This window comes from Ursus americanus, chromosome 16, assembly GCF_024610735.1.
Source record: "Ursus americanus isolate L20-20 chromosome 16, mUrsAme1.1.p, whole genome shotgun sequence".
Taxonomy (NCBI): Eukaryota; Metazoa; Chordata; class Mammalia; order Carnivora; family Ursidae; genus Ursus; species Ursus americanus.
This window is the reverse complement of record NC_142142.1, coordinates 49,182,215-49,189,285: the sequence shown is the minus strand read 5'-3', so window position 1 is coordinate 49,189,285 and position 7,071 is coordinate 49,182,215. Positions and strand designations below refer to the sequence as shown.

The window sequence follows — 7,071 nt, the reverse complement described above, 5'->3', positions numbered from 1 at the left end:
GGATTCCAGGGCCACAGAGCTGGGCTGGGCAGGCTCACAGGAGGATGGTGCAGGATTCTTAACCTCTTGGGCCTTGGTGCTCTTGTCTGCTCCCAGTCTGTGTCTCCTGTTTCTCGACGGCTCTCCCTGAGGACTGGGAGTACCCAGGATGGTGCCTCCACCCTGTCTCAGCAGAGGCTACTGACTCAGCTTGGGTCCCGGTGATGCACTTCAGAGGACGCCCTCGTCCCTGGCCCTCATTCCAGTCCTCATTCCGACTCCAGTTTGGCACACATCTACAGTATCAAAGGAGTGGGGGATGCCCCAACCCCAGCGCAACCAGCTCTCCTTTCCTCCACTTTACGGGGTTGGACTTGGGGGAACCTTCTCATGCCCATGCCTGGGGAGGTGAACATCACCATGATCTCCAGCTCAGCCCCATTCTAAAAGCAGGAGGATTGGGAGGCAGACGTTCACTCCTCAGAGAACAGCTAGAATGGGTTGGCCGAGGCTTGCCGTGGCTGTTAAGTGTAAGTTACTCGCCTCGGAGCACCCCGTGCCTGCTTCTGGTTTGGGATTGGTGAGAATTTCAAAGATGCCTCTTTCTGGTTTGGGATTGGTGGAAAATCTCCCCTGCCACTTAACTGCTGCCCTACCCCCACCCTCACCCCTTTGGCAAACTGACCAGAGACAGCCCCCAGGAGCTTTAACAGGGCGGAGTAAGTGAACTGGACGCACACGTCGGGAAGGGGTTGTCAGTGTCCGGGCGTCGCTCTTAGGCCATATGCTGCACAGGGCACAGAGACGCGGACCTGCCCAAGCAGCATTTCCTTAGAACACACTGATCTGCACACAGATGGCTCTTCCTGGCACCCTGGGCTGTCAGCTGGCAGGTCCCCCACCCCCAACACAACTGGCACCCACAGCTGGAGCTCCAACGCACAGCTGGAGCTCGCTCTACATTTCTAGTGCCCATTCTCCCCAGGCTGTCTTTGACACCTCACTTTCTGAGCCAACAACGGAGCTGACCTCCGCATCCCTCCTCCCTAGTCTTCGACAGGTGGCACGTACCTTCCTCTTCGAGGATGGACGAGTGGAGCCGGGCACAAGCATGGAGCTGTGGGTGAGTCCCGGCTGGTACTGGCGCGGCGAGCAGCAGCTGACGCAGAGGGCTCCCTGGCCTCGGCTCCTGCCCGCCTCTCCCCCACCTCCGCCGGGGGCCCAGTAAGGACCTCCCCGGGAAATCGGCGCCACCCAGCGGGCAGCCGCCTCATTGCGCCCCGGCCGGCAAAGCCACACCGCGCGTCTCGCGTCACTGAGAGGCGTCACGGCTATTGGCTTGTTCCTATTGTGGCGCCAGGAGAGCCCCGCCCGGCCGGAGTCTCCCAGGCGACCGGTATATACAGAGAAGCACGTGGAGGAAAAGCACGCGAGCTCGGAGGGGGTGGAGCGCGACAAGAAGCGGACCGGTATGTGGCAGGACCGGGACGAGGAGGGGTTCCGGGGAGGAGGCCCAGCATTTGAGCCCTAGGGTATATATATCAACTTCCAGGTTTGAGGGAAGGCTAAACGTTCCCGCTCCTTCCCACCGGTGTGGGAGGAGGCCTGTTCTTCCGCCTCCCCTCCTCCTCTCTCTTCTTAAACACACTCTTGGCTCATTTTACTAACAAACCAGTGATTGGTGATGATTGATGATGGCTCCCTGACCGGGTACACGGAGGCCCTCAGGTAGTGGAGGGGAGTCTTTTTACTTTTTCAAGAAAAAGCCGAGAGGCAACTTCGACACTCCCATTCGTTGTGTATCCCATGCTGTTGAAGAAAATTGCGCTGCCAGGTAGATTGGTGCCGAGGTAAACCCAGGTTTTCAATTTCACCTGGGTTGTCCTTCCGAGTGTCCTTAGCTCCTTTTCCCCTTCTCCATGGCTGCTGTTGTGTCCATCACCATTCTCCTCAAGTCCTTCCTTGTCTTCTATTTCCCAGAGAAACTAGGGGCAACTAAGAGGAAAATACTTGAAATTTGTGCCTACAAACATAATTGAATCCATTCTTACCTCTGCTCCGGGGCAGTGAAAGAGGACGCTTCCTTCTTCTGGTCCAAGATGAATCCCTTCTGATCTCATCTCTTCATACTCCCTTGGGGCCCTCATTCCATCACATGTTATGGATAGCTGTTGGATGTACTGGGCACTCTTCTAGGCACAGGGGAAACAGCAGTGAACAAAACAGGCAAAACTTTGCCTTCAAGGAGCTTACATTCTAGAAGAAGCAGAAATCAATTACAAAATAAGTGAAATCTGTAGTATGATAGATGGCAGTAGGAGCTATGGAAGCAAATAAAACGCAGGGGGATACAGAGTGTCTAAGGTGTCATCAGAGATGGTCTCAATGAGAAGGTGACATTTGAGTGAACAGGAGGTGAGGGAGTGAATCATCTGGCTATCTAGGGAAGAATGTTCTAGGCAGAGGGGGACTATAAATGCAAAGGTTGTGGTGAGGTAGAAACACACTTGCCATTTTTGAGGAAGAACAGGAAGGTCAGTGTGGCTGGAGTGAAGAGAGGGAGTGTGGGAGATGAGGTCAATGAGAGCAGGCAGGGATTGCACCATATAGGGCCCTAAGGCTATTTTGATGACTTCCACTTTTACTCTGAGATGGGAGCCATTGCAGTATTTTAACCAGAGGATGGACATGGATCTGACTTTTATTTTAACAGAATCCTTTCAGCTGATGTATGAGAACATATCTGAAAAGAGCCAGAGTAGAAGCAAGAGACCATTTAGGATGTCACTAAAATGATCTGGTGAGAGATGGTGGTGTCAGTGTGGTAGGTAGCAGGAGGGGTGGTGAGGAGTGGTTGGGTTCTGGATGTATTTGGAATGTAGAGCCAGTAAGGTTTTCTGATGGATGAGGTGGCATGAGAGAAAGGGAGGAGTTTTTGGTCTGAACATTAACTGAGAAGGTGGGGTGGGGGGGAGGGCAGGAGCTTGGTTTAATACATGTTAATACGTATTAAGTTTGAGTTGCCTCTTAGGCGTGTCAAGATGTCAAGAAAGCGGTTGGATGTACAAGTTTGGCAGGGTCTGGGTTGCAGATAAAGAATTGAGAGTCATTGGCATATGGTTATTCTTTAAAGCCATGAGATTGGGGGAGGTCACTAAGGGAGGAAAAATTGAGACATGCGAGGACTGAATCCTGAGGCCCCCTGACATTAAATGGCTGTAGAATTGAGTAGGAACCATCAAAGAGACTGAGAAATGGCTACGAAGTAGAGAAGAAAAAATCTGAGGGATGTTGTTACACCATAAGCCCAGAGAAGGGAAGTTACCATGGAGGAGAGAAAGATTGGTTGTGTCAAATGCTGTATATGGATTAAGTAACACAAGTCTGGGAATTGATTTACAGGGTGTTGGTGACCTTGACAAGAATGGTTTTGGTGGAGCGGTGGGGTGAAAGTCTGTGGATAGGCCCAAGGAAGGATGGGAGGAGAGGAATGGGGTACAGTGTGGGCAACTCTTTGGAGGAGTTTTGTGGTAAAGGAAGGAGAGAGGTTGGGTGGGAAGTAAAAGAAGTGAGGTCAAGAAACATTTTTAAATGGGAAAAATAACCATAGTTTGTATGCTGATGAGGAAGAGCCAGTGGAGGGTGAGCACTGGTGATGTGGAGGAGAGAAAAGAGCCCGAGCAATGTCCTTGAGGCATCCTTGAGGGGATCCAGTACAGAAACCAGGGCACAAAGCATCCATCCAAAGTACGAAGAAGAGAGAAGGCAACACATTTGGGCCCAGATGCAGGGAGGAGGGTGGATGTGGCAGAAGTGAGAGGACACTCTCTCCCGATGGCCTCTCTCAGTAAATTAGGAGGCAAGGTCAGCTGAGAGGGAGGATGAAGTGGGAGGGGGTGGACATTGGAAGAGAGAGTTGTTATAAATGAGTCATTGAGGGCAGTGGTTCTCACTTGAGTGTGTAACAGAATCATCTAGAGAGTCTGTTAAAGCCCTGCCCCGACTTTCTGATCCCAGAGGTCTGAGCTGGGTGGGAGAACTTGCATTTCTGACAAGTTTCTGGATGATGCTGAAGCTGCCGGTGGGAGGACAGCCCTCTGAGAGCCACTGTGCCAGCGAGCAGGACGGTGGCCGGCCTGTGGAAGCACAGCGGGGCTGTCAGGCAGCATCCAGGGCCCGTGTGAGGTTCAAGTCATGGATAGAAGGTGTCTCCAGCGTTCTTTCTCTTCTTGCTCACAGTCACTGTCAAGGTTCACAGGCCTGTGTCTTTAAAACTTTACTCTTCTACTGACTTCCCATTCGCTGTATAATAGTCTCTAAATTGTTCTCCTTTTTGAGAACGCAGATTCTAGCCCTCTCCTCTTCACAGCTCTCTTGGGAGAGTCGTGCTCCCCGTATTTCCCTACCTCCCGGTCCCCACAGCGCCCACACATCCTCTGCCTCCCAGATGTCAGGACACCTCCCTCCCCCGGGCATTGCAATCTCCCAAGCGCAATCCCATGGGCCTGTTCAGTTATAATCAGTTACTGGATCTTTTGCAAATTTGGTGCCTCCCACCATTTCCTCCTTGAAGTCCTCTCTTCCTTTGGGTTTCGTGATTTAACATTTCCTCCTGACATCTCCTTCCTGCTCTTTGCTTCTCAGCTAGATCATAGCATGCAGATTGTAGATTTCCTGGGGTGACTTCTGATTCCTCTGGTTACTCGCTCTGAGGCCTGAAACATTGATTATCTGTTTCGTTGCATGTCAAAAAATGAGGTTAGTAGGAGTACCTGCCCCATAGGGTTGACCTGAGGATTAAATGAGTTAAAATATGCGTGAAACACTTAGGGCAATAGTGAGCTCATGAGAAGATCACTGTAGTCTGCTCCTTATCCATCAGCTGCTGCATGTGTGGACCCCATGATGCCCAAACCCGTAGTTTCAGGTAGACCTCATTCCTGAGCACCGGTCCTCATTATCAGGCTGCCCCCTGACATGCCTGTGGACACCCGCTCAGCTTCTCACCCTCAACACATCCAAACCTTCAACTCATCATTCTCCACTCAGTTTGCTCCCATTCCTTTATTCCCTACGTCTGTGGATGGTATCCTCTATCCAGTTTCCTAGCCAGACATTTGCTGGTTTCCAACTCCACTCCCCCCTCCAGTTCTTACAGAGGGATTATCTTAGTCTGCCAACTCAGAGATGTAGGAAACATAACGTTGTTTTTCTGTAATAAACCTACGTTTCTACTTGGAGTGGTGGACGCTTAGTTTCAGATGGTGGATGGAGTCGCCCCTCCTTTCTCCAAGGATTGCCTGAATCTTGGCAGAGTGTCCTATATGTTTTTGCCAGAGCACTAGAGGAAGTGACCCTTGTTCTTAAATGGCCAGCCAAGTATCCACTGAGATGGCTACTGCCTGGTTCCTACTTGCGTGGCTTCTTTGGGTCTGGTGTCTTTCTGCTGCTCCCAGGTCAGTCTTGGATGGCTAGGAATCATTCTGGGGTAGCGAGAGAGAGAGAGAGTGACAGTGTCCAAGGTTCCAGCTGGTTTGGACGGTCCGAAAGAGGTTACCTTCTGTAGTCATTTCCTCTTTCTGGGCCCGGGGTCTCCTTTCTGAGGCTCTCCCCAGGATGTTGGGGTGGGGCCCTATCACTATTGGATCTCAGAAACCTGATTGAGGTCCCTGAGGACAGAACCCACCAACATCTGTGCTCTTATTTCTTCCCCTCTGGCTCTTGTCTGCTGAGGGTAATGCCAGTGGGAGGCCTGGCTTTACCCAAGATACTGTCCCCACATCTTTGGTAGAGGTCTCGAGTCCTTTCTGTTTTATTAAGGCCTAGGCAATTAAAATCCAAAAGCCGGAAATGGCTTCCCATTTTTTCCCCCTGGTTTTTGCTGTCTCATCCCTTTGCTGAGGCATAAGCACAAAAGCTTGGGTGCTTAAAGTGGGACTATGTGGAGAAAGGGAAGAAAAAAAAAATTCTATTTAGAAATATTATCTCACCACATTCCCTACATCCCCTGGGGACCGTATCTTTTTGATTCTGTCTCTTTGTTCCCCTAAGGTTCCCCTCTCCATCCCTATTGCTTCTGTCCTCTTTCAGAGTTTTTATTCTATTTCTCCTGGGTCAGGCAATATTCTCCTCTTCAACCGGTTGACAACCGAGGTGCTGAAACAGTAGGAGGTTTTGCATCTGAAGACCCTTGATGAAAAATAAGATTAGGATGACTGAGTGATCCTATGAAATGCCTGATACATATTTTATGTTGACTAACACCAAACACTAAAAGCTTAGCACAGTAAATAAAGGAAGTATCAGTAGCATTTTGCAGATCTTAAATTAGCAGTAATGTATATGGGATCGTCCCTGAGTAATTGCGCCTTTTTCAGATGCCCTGCCATTTCAATAAGAGTGTGGTAAATCTAGTTTGTTTTGAAGCACATGCTATATAGTTGGGGTTCCTCTCATGCCAAGTTCCTTCTCCAAGCATCCAGTACCTTCCTGGCTTCAGGTCTTCCAGTTAGTATGGCCCCAACTGGTCCCTTCATGGTCTTCAAGTCAGCTTTGGGGAGACTTCTGTCTGGGAGCCTGCCTGAGATTGGGCTCTATGATTTTTGGCACCTTGGTAAGGAAGTACAGGAAAAGCCAGCATTTAAAAGTTGTAAGCAGTTTTCAGTTTCTAGAGAGAGAGGGCCTTCAATTCACCTTGGGGCTGACAGAGTCTTTGCTTTGGGAAAATCACTTCAAAGAGCTTTTAGTTTTCTCAGTGTAAAGCAAGAATCTACCACTGGGCTGAGAAGAATGTTAAATCTGGTGAAATGGGAATTGTGTTCTCACCTCTTGCTTTTTAGAAGGCAGTGGGGAGAGAGGCATTTCTTTGCCTTTAGTTTATTTTTTTAAAAGATTTATTCATTTGAGAGAGAGAGATAACAAGCACGAGCAGGGGGAGGGGCAGAGGAGAGGGAGACAAGCAGACTCCCCACTGAGCGGGGACCTCCCCCAATGTGGGGCTCCATCCCAGGACCCTGAAATCACGACCTGAGCCAAAACCAAGAGTCGGATGCTTAACTGACGGAGTCATCCACGCGCCCCTCTTTGCCCCGA

The 7,071-nt window shown here is 50.2% G+C and overlaps 1 long non-coding RNA gene across 1 annotated transcript in view; it reads left to right on the top strand.

Annotated features, from left to right (window-relative positions):
* LOC148108806 (uncharacterized) overlaps window positions 1-7,071 on the top strand; it is a 170,146-nt gene that overhangs the window by 15,432 nt on the left and 147,643 nt on the right. The window lies entirely within an intron of this gene.